The sequence below is a fragment of the Bombus vancouverensis genome, chromosome 9, assembly GCF_051014615.1.
Source record: "Bombus vancouverensis nearcticus chromosome 9, iyBomVanc1_principal, whole genome shotgun sequence".
NCBI lineage: Eukaryota > Metazoa > Arthropoda > Insecta > Hymenoptera > Apidae > Bombus > Bombus vancouverensis.
In genome coordinates, this window is record NC_134919.1 from 8,872,811 (window position 1) to 8,888,030 (window position 15,220).

A 15,220-nucleotide genomic window follows, 5' to 3' on the forward strand; every position below is an offset into this window, starting at 1 on the left:
TTATAATCATAATACTTTTACCATCAAGTAAAGTATCATGTTCGCTATTTAAGTACAAAATATGCATTTATATCGTTTTACATTCTAGTGTAAATGATGCTATGTATCTGTAAGAATATTCGCAAAGAAATGAAAGCACACATTTTATCTCAATAGGATTAAAATATGAAATAGTACATTACAAAAGGTTAGCTCTGTGAAATGTACATAAACGAAGAATATTCTGGCGATGAGAAGTTTAATGAATCAAACAAATAAATTAATAATTTTTAATTAATTTTTAATTAGTAAAATAATTATTCAAATAGGAATGTTTCATTAGTTGTTTGACAATATTCAGACGATCTTTGTCACTGGTATCCGATGTAATGCTTCGTATGCATAGAATTAAGTATACACTACCAAACCCTTTGAAACCGCGTGTTCCATGAAATTTACAACATTAGAGGATGATCATCTTGAAATTCTGTAATCTTAAAAAAACCCGTTAATAAAATCTGTATGAAAGTAAAAGATATTATCGGTGATATTGGTAGAACGAATTTCGAATTAATAGTAAAATCAGCAGGTAATTCAATATATGTATATATAGATACCAAGTTGTTGACCTGTGTATATATTTAAAGTTTTATTTCAGAATAAAATATATCACACTGCGACCTAATACACTAATGCATCGTTGTAACTGTCTATTCTTTTTCAGAAGGCGTACAACTTCTTCGTGAGGATCGGTGAATCGCGATACACAACCGAAATAGCCGACGGTGTTTTAAAAGCCATCCGCTACACGTGTAGAGACCTTTGGGTTAGGCTGTCCGCACCATTCTTGCTGTATCTTTTCATCGTACGTGCCAATAGGTAAACTCTGTCTTTCTCTTTTTATTCTTCATCCTGTTCCCACCAAGTACATACATATATACGATTTCAGAGTATACCACCTCCGCTGGATTTTACGGTTCGGGTTTTATGGTTATATTTATTACGTCGGGCTTCTACGGGGCTCGAGGAACGTTTTCCCTGGGAGCGATTGCGACGTAAGTAGTCTATAAACCAATTCTCAATGAGCGAAGAAAACCCTTGTATACCAACACGGTTATGTTTGTACCTTCACCAACCGCTAGATGCGTTCAAATGTGTATATGTATAACTGCATATGTATAGTTTCATTCGTAAGTATCACGACATATTTTGACTTTATAAAAAGTGTGATAGTTGGTTCAGGTTATTAATTTCAACGATTAATCAATCAGAATTTTGCTTTCATGTAGGATAACGATCTAAGAATTTGTTCATTTTTAAACACGATAATTTAAGAATTACTTGTTTGTCTCTCACAATCTCTTACGCTAAATCTCATTGAGAAAGCGTTGAACGAATTAGAAACTGAATTTATACATACAATACATACAATACATTTGTACATAAAATCAGAGACAAATATGGACATTTATGAATGGAGCTGTATCTATAGATAACTGTACAAGTACATTGTCGTTTATAAATTTTGGGACATCTATGCCCTACAGAATTTGATGAACGATCCGGACTACCCATGATATAATTAAAAAGCACAGATTCTTATATTCATATCGTTTATCAATATCATATCAATATCGTTTCCACTCGCACGAAATCGAATATAAAACCTCGTTTCACGTATTCGTTACTCACTATTTCTACGACATAACAACACAGCGATCTTCACACGACAACGATAAATTCAACTCCGACTCTCTCAACTCTCGTTACAATGCTTTCCATGCTCACTTTTTTCCAAAACATACCTTGATAACGCTCACAACACTCTTTGACAACATCAACATATCTTGACAACGCTAATAAACAATTACCCCTCACGCCACGTCCTTCCTTGATGTCACACTATCCCATATTCATGATAATGATATAAAATATACTCAACTCGGATTACTATTAACTGTTGTTTTCTATTATCTGTACCACATGGTAGTCTGAGTTAAGATGAGAGTGGTGAAAATTAGATCGAAGAATTTTACTGAAAGTACATTTATTTGATATATTGGCAATAATTTGGACGCGTCCAAATACTTATAAACGAGGGTGTATAATGCGTGTGATATCGCACGATGCGCGCGAAAGCAACTACAGACGATGTCACTTCGGGACGTAAAATAATTGTATCGTAACATCGCAACATCGCTACGACGGCTCTTTTAATATCGATTTGGTGATACAGTAACCACAGGTTGCCGAGTCGAATCGCAAATCCTGCGTATGTCGATCGATTCTCGTCAACCTGTACCCTACCGGTCATTTGTGCTTTCACGAGCTCCGCGGCCGAGTTTACACGACCCCTGGGAGTCTTTCAAACAGGCACTGTGCATTCGGAACCGCGGCAGGGATCTTTCAGTGCCATGTATATCCGGGTCATTTGTATGCATGCGTCACCATTTGCTTCGTTATACGAAGCCTACAGTGCCTCTCAAATAAGTCTTCGTCTAATGTTTACCATTTCTGCGGATACCTATAGCGAAGTGGTTATACTTTGAGCTTAAATTCTCCGAGATGTACCGCTGCGAATGTTAAATTTGACTTTGATCATGACTTTTGATGGAAATAGGCAATTGCTGGAAGTATCTTCTTTATTTACTCAGAGCCAATGTTACGTTAATTGAACGTTTTATTTGAAAAAAGATTTTTTTTTAATCAATACACTGTAATTTATTTATGCTTTTTAAGGTTGTTACAATAAGAGTGTGAATCTCAAGGATTTGTGTAATATTTTTCTTGGCCATTACTTTCACTTACTTGAGGATATAAATCCATCAATTTTCGTTCCATCTTCATAAATAAATCTTAAGGATATAATCAATTTAACCCAGATGAACGACTAGATGTAAATGACTACACAAAATAATTGTGATATTTTCGTAAAAAAATTTAATAATTGTGAATATACGAGTCGTGTAATAGAAAGTGCTGCTTCTGACTATTAATGTACCATTGATCTGTACACTTCATATATTTTACTGTTATAATATATATACATATTTATAATATATATACATTAATTCACATATTGTTATTACGAATCGATACACTTTACATAGATACTCTCTTTTAAATATATCAGTCCTAGAAGATATTAGAGATATTTTAACAACTGTAATTTATTTTTAGGTTTACTGTTGAAGCTGATTTTCCCACTATATTTTGTAATATAATATACAAAATAATGGTCGTAATGAAGCAATTGGCACGAGTTTGCGGACAAGCTGGATCATTTGAAAAACACAAACGGGCAATCAAGGAATGCGATAAAGCGGCTTACTGACGAACGAGTCGTTCCACGATCACGAGCACATTTCTTTCTGCTTGAATCGTCGTCCTTTCTAAGGTGCATATAACGAAACGGTCGAGCAATGGGCCGTTGGAACAATGGTAAGACCAAAAGAGCAGGGAATTTCAAACGATAAGCGTTTCCACGCACAGCGAACCGTTTTACGTTCGTTTCTATGGACTCCCGGTTTTACGGTGCACTCGGTCTTTGGGAATGATCGCACGGCGAAATTTCTTTTGATATTTAGTGTGCACGGAACCGTACCAAGACCAGCTACGTGTGTTTAATAAAACGAATATTCCTCGAGGCTTTATTGACAAACGAATTTCGTCAGTCCACCATGAAGAATTCTATTCGAGATTCTGTTCACGGTGAATCCTGTAAATCCGACGAAGCCGGAAGAAACGTCTATCTGTACCGCGGATTCTGCTTACATTTATTCTTCAAAAGTATCCCGATACGCTGTTAAAACAATAATGCTGATAAAACAATAAGATTCTCTGTGAATCTTAAAAATGATCTGAAAGAAGTAAGATGATTCTTTCGAAAGGAATCAAATTGTGCTTTAAATATTTTTCATGTAATTAGAAAGAAACATGCAAGTCGTAAAGAATATTTTACAGAAACGCAATTAAGTTTGACCTACCGAAACAAAGCGAAGCATTTTCGATTTTCTTATTCCACTTAATGATATCTCTTGCTCCTTATTCCTGATATAATAATATCTGTAATTATTCAGCCTCTGCAAGTGTATTCATTTTAAACACGAAAATGTCAGTATTGTTTCGATGCTTCAACGTTTTCCCTAACAATCACTCTTGACATATTTCTACGTGGAACTGAAATTACTCGAACTTCGTAATACGGTATCGCGTCGCATCAGTTGACGATACGTAAAATCGTCTCGAAAGGGAAGTTGTTTTCAACGAGCGCTACGTCGCATTTTCAATCGGTCTTTCAACCAGCAGCAGCGGTAATTACCTCGACGGATATCGAATCGCTAAATAGTGGTCGTTATTCGAAAGACATCCTACCACTATTAGCCCATTCAGCCCTCGGGAACATACTCGTCTAGTTTCCACTCGGTCGAGTCTTCGTCCCATGGTTCAAAGGGATCGCATCATTAACCAACAAGTTTTCATCTTTATCACTCTTTAAGATGATCGCCTTCGTTGCGCAACTTCTCCGTCGAGGACTCTCGTAACGGTGGCCAAGAAGACGAAGGCGACCGATCGTTACATGTAACTGCGAAGACACTCTCGAGTGAGTGGAAAGAAAGTTCGCAACGTAAGGTCGAGGAGGCCTCTCTTTTAACGAAAGGATCTCCTTTAGTAAACAGGCAACCCGATCGTTCGTATTCGTTACCGCGTCGGTGTGAGGACAGACCGATCTCAGGAACTGGGACAGAGTGTAACTGCTTTTTAAGATTTTCCGCGGCTTAACCATCTTTACGTTTCTACGAGTTTTATGTGGCTCTCCGTAAGGGACATCGATAAAATTGGAAATCGTGGGCGAGCGTCTTCTGTAGCAGAGTTTTGAAAAGTTTCAGAAGAGGAATCGACTTTTTTAATAGTTGATGGATGATAGCATTAAGGTAGAGTTTTTAGCGATAACTTTGATTTTTGGCATTAGCGTGGACAAAACGCAATCACGACGTTAGGTTGAGGTGAATATGAAATCCTCGATTGTAAAAGTTAGTCGTACGATAAAATTTCTTTTTCATAAAACAAATACCAGAAGACGAAAAAATTAATAGCTACTCATATTCGTATTCGTGTTTAAATGGTTAAATACGTGATAATAATGTCATGATGAATAAATTTGAACAAAGTTAGGACAATTATAGTCTACTGAATGATATCTTTTGCTCTATTGACGATATTGACATTGTCTTTCTTGATCTCATTACGAATATTTTTATCACCAGTCTTTTAAAATTTGTACATACTTGACTTGCTATCTGCTATTGAATATTACATTGGAATATTTTCTATTTTCGGATTTATCGTCTTTTTTTTACAGATATTTGGAGTAATATGCAAATTACTTGGTTGAAGATATCCTGAATTATAGCCAAGGTAGGTTCTACTTACGTTGAATTAGCATAAATATAATCGAAGTCAAATAGGTCAAGATTACATTGAATCGGTTAAGTCAGTCAGATTAGTTTAACAAATTGACCAAAGTAACGTAGCAGTATGGAAAGTAGAGCAAACTACGGCGATTTAACCAAAGAAAGTTGAATATCAAGCTCGTGAACAGAACAACTTTCGACCGATAAACAGAAACCTTCAACTATTTGGAGAATGTTGCTGTATTTTCGTATACAAATGTTCCTTCCTCGAGATAACGATCCCTTATTGTAACTGCACAACCTATTCATATTTTGAACTGCAGTAAATTTCTTTAGAAATACGTTTTGCAATTAATACACAGTCACCAGTTATTCAGATAAACGATGATAAAACTAAATTTATATGCGATAATTATTATGAAATCCTTTAAACTTATACTATGATATACGAAAAATATCTGGTGTATAAATATAATTAAAGAGAAAAAGAGCTTATAGATCTGACAAATGTTAACATTTTCTAGTCAAATAATGGAATCATTATAAGACTCCTGTTTATTTCTCAAACCATAAATTTCAACGTAATTACTATTAAACAAGTAGATTTAGTACTTCTAACGTAATTTACCCAATTCACTGCTTCGTCTTACGAAGTTTTCTTGCAGAAATCTCTCCAATCGTAATGTTACAAGTTCAGTATTTACCGATATCAAATAAGATGTTTCGAGTTGTGATTCGTTATAAGCACCCACGATCTCAGTACCGTGGTAATCAACGTTTTTCCTAGAAACTTCGTGCGATACTAAAACTTTAACTAATTCCTAGAAGCCACAGCTTGGTCGTAGACTTTACAAGTATATCCGAAAATTTGTTACTGGCACCTTACCACCGATTTCAGTTAAAGCGCGAAGATCGCGATAGTATGGCAGGCAAAACTGATAGACGCTGGGTATGTGTGTATGTATGTGTGTATCTCGTTACTTGGGTCCGCAACCTCTGCGCACGGTTATCCGTCATTCCCTTATCTGCGTGAACGTTTTATGCCGCATAAAATAGTCGTGAAAATTGTCCGTGGATTCCTTTTCTGATTTACTAGCCGGCATCGATTCTCGATTCAATTCGAAAATCGTGTTACCACGAAAGCGATAACAGGTAACCGCGTTTCCAGACATGCTGCCTTCTCTTCTGGCCGACGCGATAAACGCGCCGTGCAACCGGCCTGGATAGCTGCTGCTACATCTAATCGAGTCTTTGCCTAAATGTATGCAGTAACCGAGTAACGCCAAACTTTAAATCGATATCTGGAATTCGTCTAGCCAAGAGAGGAGACCGGCACAACGGCTTCTCCTTCTCTTTCGTCTCTGTCTGTTTGTCTGTCTGCTTGTCTGTCTGTCTGTCTGTCTGTCTGCCTGCTTGCCTGTCTCTCTCTTTCATCATCTCGTCCTCCCTTTCACGCCTACCGAGTTACCCACCACTAAGCGTACTGGAGGGTGCAAATGGTACATCCATTACTTCCCGCAGTCTAATGGCTGGAATTTATTAGGCGATAAGTTACTCCGCGCTACCTGCCTTACTTGCCGAGTTCCAAGACTCTATCCGGCCGGAAGTCGAGAGGGACACATTTTCAGGCTGTTTCTCCATCCCCTAAGATCCGTCACCTTTCTCCGCTCTCCTCTACCACCCTGTCCCTCCCCATTTTGAAGAGACGCGGCTCACCGCAATGACGCGAAGCGTGATTCCTTGGGATCACACTCTTTAATCCGTGACGAGGGATGAGAGAGACATAGAGAGAGATAGATAGAGAGAGAGAGAGAGAGACAGATTCACGGCCAGTAGGGCGAATTAGGAGGGTCGTAATTCATGCTGACGTATTTTCAACGCGGATAACTCGAGTGGTTTGGCCGAAAAGGGTTGACTCGCCCCCACTCGTCTTATTTTTATCGTGGCCGTTAAGGACTCGTCACTGCTGGGATATTCTGGCTAGAATTTCACGCTGAAAATACGAAAGTGGAAACTAAAAATAATGGACTTTTCTCTATAAGCAATATGCGTTAGACATCTTCTATCTTTATAAAACGTTAAAATGTCGCAGCAAACGCGGCCTGGCCGTATTTCAGCCAACGCTAAATGCATCCTAAACGTTTATTGCATGCACGCGTATGGTCGAGTGTACTTTATGGGACAGGCTTATACGTCATGGTATATTGTGTTTCACTTGGGCGTTACTCGTTGAGTGATAATTCAGTGAATTCTTAATTGTTGCATCGTTAGTTACGCTTTCGAAACGGATTTTTCTTTTTTTTAACGCTGAGTGCTGTAATGCGATTGTATGGACTGATACGTTAAATATGCGTACATATTGGCATATTTATGAATCACATATTCAAATTTGAAGAAAAAAAGTTGACAACTTTTAAGATGAGATATGCATGCATTGCATTGATATCAGTTTTCTGTTACACAGAAACCGGATTTATTAATATTATTTCTTGTAGGTTTCTCAATTTCATAGTCTAGATGCGTAATCAATGTTGAGTTTCTCGGAAAGCAAATGATTTATTTCCATGAGTTCGTATGTTGCACGGACAATCGAACATCGATAATCGCAAATTCCATAAGTTTGTAAAAATAACCTACTTTTCCTACTTTTTGATTGATGAACTTGACCAACTATATTAAATATCTTGAACATATATAAAACAAATTAAAATTTCCCGTACCAAGAGGATTTGCATTTTTATGCAAAAAGGATAATAATTATGGAGCAAGACTAAGCAGCAGTCATTATTATGCAACAGTATTAAACATCAATAAACACATATCGAGTGCATGCAAAGAGTGCCGCAATTCATGATCTCTCGAAATCATCGCAGTCACGATATACCAACGCGATCGACGCAAATAAATGCCGATGAATCAGCTAAAGATTTATCGAGCGTCTAGTCACGTCTATTCGCAAGAGTACCAGAAGCTACGGACAGATTGATAGAGCGTGATCTTCACCAACAGGGTTCACTCTTAAGCGTGGACTCACGGCTCACTTTGTACGATTCTGCTTCGAACGTCCGACAGAGAAGTATTACGACGCGGAACCAGTCGGTGTTGGCAGATCGCACCGTAATTTCACCCTCACGTGCTGGAATCTGGAGCTTCGATTTGTCATTCGGCGCGACTCGCGGCCCATTTGTCAGCCGATGATTCAAGCGACGAGTAGTTACGCGGCCGTTTTCCGTCGCGCGATAACAACGCGACCTGGACCGGCCGCATTACAGGCCGACTATTCGATGTTACAATGATTTCATTGTTATAATTGGTCGCCTTGTATGCAAAATCGATAAACTTTCAATTTTGAGACTACGCCGACAGATTTACTGTTCGGCGCTGTAGAATCGTCTATTTTGTTGCTGATAACCAATAACGCAGACGCCGGATTCGATTCGAATTCAAACAAGTTTGACACATACTATAGGCGAACACCGGCATTTTTAAATGGACGATGTTCTCTTCGTGGTCTCGCTAACATGCCGGTACACGTGAATTTCGCATACGGCATTATTTGGGTCTTAACGGGGACAGCTGGATGAATTAGATCCGGGTTGACTAGAATAGGGAGGTTGCCTAGTTTAAAGTGGATTAATTATGAATAATTGTGTTCTGGATTAGGCAGCTTTAGGGTGTAGACGACTTGGACTTGTATGGTACCGTATACATAACACGCGTAATTGTTTGGAGAATCTTATGTTTTCCTGTGAAAAAAATGTATTTTTTCATATGTAAAATATGATTGTTCATCCATTGGAAATAGTATATATATGTAAGTTGTTTAGAGGAAATTGATTTTTACATTTTTAATTCTACTGGTAGAATATGTTCACTCAGATATATTATTTTGGATAGGAAACGCGAGCTCGTTTCAGTGTAAGTTACTTCATATATATTTCTGGCTGTCGTAATAAATTATCGGAAAAGATAACTATCCTATGTCTAGAAGAAGCCCATATGTTAGAACACGTCAAACAGATGAGTTTCAAGCCGTAGTCGTTCGTATTTTTATTTATATCGCTAGTCATCCTCGTCACATACCTTTCGACATATAATTCTTCACAATTAATAACCATTTACCGACTTTAAGCTTTTACTTTGTGAAACCACTTTTATTTTCTTTAAATCACTTTCCACATATACATAATTTTCATGTTTTAACAATCTTTAGATACAATTTCTTCGAACAAGTAACACATATACAACAATCTAATCACGAAACTCGAGTACAATCAAGAAATAAAAGAATCCAAATTAAAATACTTCCAAACCAAAAATCACGAAACGACATAAATTGTTATAGCGAAGCATGGAAATGGAAAAAGGTACGAGCAACAACGATCTATTAAGCGGTCGTGTTAGCGTTCCGTCGGCGTTTAAAACATATACAGCATGTAGAGGAGGGTTGGTTTAATGACGTCGCCGAATGTTAATTATACGTTATACCACGAATCGTTATTCCCGCTGAAAACACAGTCCTCGACCATTGAACAGTGTCGATGTACACGCGATCGGTGCTTGTGTGCGAAGGTTTCCCTGGTTTTTAGCCCAGTCTCGATACGGGTGCGTGACTCCGCGGCCCCTTGCTCTCACCCTATTCGCTGATAGTTGCATTGTAAACATTGTGGCTAACCAGAGTACCTCAAAAGGGTTTTAAAAGTCCCGGAAATTCGGGCTACAGCTGATTCGGAAGCTGGTATTTACTGTTACTCATGAACCTATCTGGCCACCACCGGGCTACGATTGTTTGCACGTTCCTCCGCTATTCACTCTTCGCGGCCACACGCTTCCACGCGTTCACGTGTGTCGATTCGTTGGTTAATTATGTTTATGGGCGATCGTAAGGTGTGCCTGACGCGGCTTCGCGTCTGGTTTACGTGCTGTAACCACGTTAAGGCTCGTGGGTGGGTCGTCAGTCTTTTGTTGCGGTTGCGAATTATTGGCTATTTTATTTACAGCCGGTTTCAGGTTATAATGCCTTGCCGTGGGCTCTTCGTGGCGATGGTACCAGCGATTATTCGAAAATTTTGTTTACGCTTCGTTTACTTTACGGAATGGTGTGGGAGTATGGGAGTGGAATGGATTTGTATTTCGAATATTTGCGTTACAAAGCGGTCGAGAGCCTTAGGCCACGTCTTATCTTTAAAATTATTTAACTTAAGTTGTCAGTATATTCTATGAGTACAGATGAGAAAAATATGATACACAAAACTAAATTATTTGAAGCATGTATCTATGATTTTTACACTTACGCTAAACACATAATCTTTATTTATGAACGTATAGTACGTGATACCTGGTGATCGATTAGCAATATCACGTTAAATATTGAATATTAATATTTTTGAAATTTTATTTCTTCTGATACTTAAGAAGAAATTAATAATAAGGAAGTTTTTATTTCATTTGTTCAAAATATGAGTTTCGAACGAGAGTTATTCACTATGCTTCTTTCGCAATAGCGAATTGATGGGATATGAAAGTAGGAATTTTCAGAGCTTAAACTACGAACTAGTTATAACAGTTTCATGCTCTAATGATGTTATCAAGTGACTTTCACCATTAACTAGCAGCTAATGTTTGAATGTTTGTGGAAAGCGAACACGATACGTTCAAATGGTTAAATTTTTTAAAAATTACGTCCATATGTATTAAGCTTCGTATCTTCTTCATTTCATCATATCTTCTTAATTTGTATAAATATTGGCAGTCTAATTACGTATTACTATTCGTATTTTCCAATTATCTTTCTTTCATAATAACTGCACGAACGAAAATACAATTGATTGGAAAGAGGATGAAGTTTATTAAAAGAAACCACTTTCGATCGATCTATTATTAATCGTATCTCGTACTCTTCTCGTGTTGAAATTGCTTGATACGCGATTAAATGACAGAGGAATCGGAAGGGCGACAGTTCGATTGACCGTTTCAATTTGCGTGAAATGATCGGGTAGAACGGAATGCCTGGTATACATAGAGTGGCAATAAATTTCTGTGGCTCCATCGAAAATTACGAAAGTCCGCTCGAAGTTTGCCGTGGGAGTTCCATGTAATTTTATACGATCGAATTTAAAATATAATTCATTTAAAATTGGAATCGAAGCTTCCGACCGAAAATTGCGATTGTCCGTTCACGACTGTTCGTGCTCGAGCGCAGAAATATCCACTTTATTTGCAAAGTATCACGAGACCTGATGCGCCGGTGTTTGTTTAAAAATGTGTCATAAAAGTTCCGATGAGTGATTACAGTTGCAATGCATATTTCAAAGTGATACACGGAACTATCGGTTATCGTACAGATACACGTGGCTGGTTGAAATTTTTCGTCGGAAATTCGTCACGAAGCGTCCTTTTGTAATCTCCCGTGAATTCGTAATGAACATAGTTGAAAGAGATCGTAAGTTATTTGTCGAACGATACTGGAAAATTGTTTGTTCAATTTACGAGTCGTGGAATCCAGTATTGCACAACACGTGGTGTAAGCTTACTTACATGTATTATGGATTATGCACGCCAGGTATAATAATTGGGTCTAAGTGTGTACATGTTGGGAAACTGTAGTTAATTAGTTACTAGTAGCAAGTATGTACCTGGTAATTAATTTTAAAGCTAACAACTAGTTTTTAGTACTTGATATTACGCAATTAGATTTCTTTCTGTCTCGCAATGCATATTAAATTGTCGTGTTTTCTAGTGTTTCGAATTAAGAGATGGTGGACAGGTGGGGGAATCAGTTGTTTCCTGTGGCTTCAAAAGAAATTAAAATATCAAAAATTACAGCCTTCAGAAATCGTTCATTAAAATCCGTTAAAATTATTTCAAGTTCAACAAATATTATTTTAGTCGTAAATTTAAATCTCCAAGGTGATGATAATGTATTCTTTAATCGTACATTTCAATTATGTACTATGTCGAACGATGCAAAATTAATAATGGTTATTATAAAATAAATATCCCAAGTAATCATTTATACTGTATGTCATTAATTAAAATTTTTGCTTGTTATCAATTTATGAATAATTTACAAAATCTGGTGCAACAGAACTTCCATTAATATTTTTCAATATACTGTTAATTACTAATTATTGGAGACAAAATAAATTTCATATCTTGCTTTCTTACGACATTTATATACTTTAATATAGCTAATGATAATATAAATGAATTAAAAGAATATGTTTTCATTGATTTTGTTATTATTGTTATTGAATAACATAAAACATGAATTTTGAGCGTCGTATCACGAATAACACACTATGGTGTCGCAACTTTTTTTTCAGCAAGCGCGAAAAGAAAGCACTGATATATCGTTATCGATTTGGAAACATTTCATTGAAAAGTTATAATAAAACACTGAAATTGATATGGACCACCAATTTCATGTAACTTTATAGATCGCTATTTGATGTATTAATAGAAATCTGATATTAATTCAATATTGAATTTATAGTTCTACATATCTTATATCTATTTACATATCACAGCAAAGCTTTATGATATTCGATCGATTTGAAGTAGTTAAATCTAAAATTTCCAATAGAAAAGGTAATTTCTTTTTCAGCCTGTTCAACTGAATAATTCAATTGTTATTGAATTACTTAATTTATACCTATTTAATCATACTAATATATAATTAAAATTATACATATTTCTAATTATTAAACTGAAATTCATGATCACCAATTTTGTCGATATTAGCAGTACATCTATATTTCTGATAAAATTCCATAATTTGAGAGAATATTTAATTTAGTTTCTTGTAAATATTGTTATGATATATCTAGATATTAAATAAATTAAATAAATACAAATTTAAAGAAATTACCACTTCGAAAAATGTTAACTTTTATAGCAATCCTCTAGAGAAGAATACTATACATTGTAAAAGTGTCGTTCACAGCAATGTGCACATTTTAATCAAACAAATGTTATTTTGTTTTACGTTATCAAACGATAATTTCACATACTGCATCGGACTACTAAAAGCAAAGGATAAAAAGATAATGGGATAAAAGGATGAAACAGACATAAAAGAGAACCAATTAATTACAATATTTATACCTCTCGATATTATTTCCAAGTATTAATCATGAACGTCTACTGAAAGAAGAAAATCCTCCATCATTTCCCATTTTTCTCAAAGCGCAATTCCTCGGCGTTCCACGATCTCGTTTCAACTTTGCAGCGAAGCTTTTAAGTAAAACCTTTCCCTCTTTCTCCGTTCATACGTTATACCGGCTAAGTTTATCGACAAACACTCGGACGCCCTCTTTCCGTGACCGGTTCAGAAGCTTTCACGGTGATTCGAATATAATACGTTATAATCCATTCGTCCATTCTGCCCGAAGGGGTGGAAACAATCTGATGAATTTGTTAAATAAATCCACGAAGACGCCTGAACTCGATGAATAGCGGAATCGGTGCACGCATCTCGAGTCGATCGAACCAACTTTCAATGTTTGAACTAACTTCCGTAATGAAGCTCGACTTTTCGAGTATCGCTGTACGCCGATTACACCCGCAACAGTCTCATGGTGACATTCATCGTGGCGTTAGGGCTCGTACGATGATCGATATCGTTCGCATTCCATCGGTCGATTTCGTACGGATTGCTGTCTTCTGTTTTCAACGGCATCGTCGTCGCCGCCACGACGAGAATAGAGGAACTCGTAGGAACTCCGTGGATACTCGACAACTAGGTAGTTTGTTCAATTATTAAAATAAAGCCCCTTCCATGATTCCGCGGCGACAGAGAAAATGAAGTCTGAAATTCCCGACGATTTCATTCGCGCGGAATTTAGGGGTGAATAGCTCGAACGCGTTAAAAACTTTCGATTCCCCGCATTTTCGCTCGTGAACGTAGCTCCAACACGCGGTGGAAAATCAGTAAATGCTCCGTGATCGCTCCTCGTGAATTTTTTGGTAATTAATGGACGAGAAACGTTTCGATGAAGCGTGTTGGAGAGAGATGTTTTCATTTTATTAATGGAATTTAATTAATTATTGCGGTTGTTATCGTGAGAAATTTCTAAATTCGAATAGATTTTAAAGCAAATTTAGAATAGTTATATTTGGTGTTTTACTAGATTAGTAGGAGGTAAATCTGTAAATTAGTATTGTACATCTCCAGAAACAGAGTATTATTTCCGATAAATTTATTTATTACAAACAAATAGCATATCTGAGTAAGTACAAATTTTGAGACGAAATTAAATAATTATGTTGATAATCATCAATTTTCGCTGTATTTCAGTCGATGAAATTCATTAATTCGGCTTCTGAGCGACTCATTTAAATTGCTTCATTCTATAATAATAAAAATGTTGATCGGTTTATTAAAATAGTCCTTTCTTGTAATCGCATACTGAACTTTTGACAAATACGATAAAATTCATGAAACAGTTTTTATATGAAATTACTCGTTATTGCTTACAAATATCCACTTTGTAATAGTCGAATTATTATTTTTTAATAGTCGATAATTTGAAGCTACGAATTAAAATCTTTAATTTTCCACAATTTCAAAATTTGACAAAAATACAACATCACTTTTGAAATAACCGGATACATGTAGAAATATAACTGTCCAAAGCTCGCGTGAAACCGTGAAAAATGCAAGTATCGAGAGCAAGGTTTGAAAGAACATTTGTCCACCGATATAAACGACAAAGACACGACAACGGTGTTGTATCTGTCCTACTCAAATCGTCATCAATAATCCTTCGATGTTTCGAGGTATTGCAAATAAAATTACGATCCCCTTTTCTAACTTATCAACAAAC

The 15,220-nt window shown here is 36.5% G+C and overlaps 1 long non-coding RNA gene across 1 annotated transcript in view; it reads left to right on the forward strand.

Moving 5' to 3' along the window:
- The first annotated feature begins 707 nt into the window (after positions 1-707).
- LOC143303192 (uncharacterized) overlaps positions 708-15,220 on the forward strand; it is a 73,497-nt gene continuing 58,984 nt past the window's right edge. The window contains exons 1-4 of the long non-coding RNA XR_013059270.1: positions 708-858; positions 929-1,034; positions 3,160-3,420; positions 5,342-5,397. This is a non-coding gene — a long non-coding RNA (uncharacterized LOC143303192). The remainder of the gene's footprint in view (positions 859-928; positions 1,035-3,159; positions 3,421-5,341; positions 5,398-15,220) is intronic.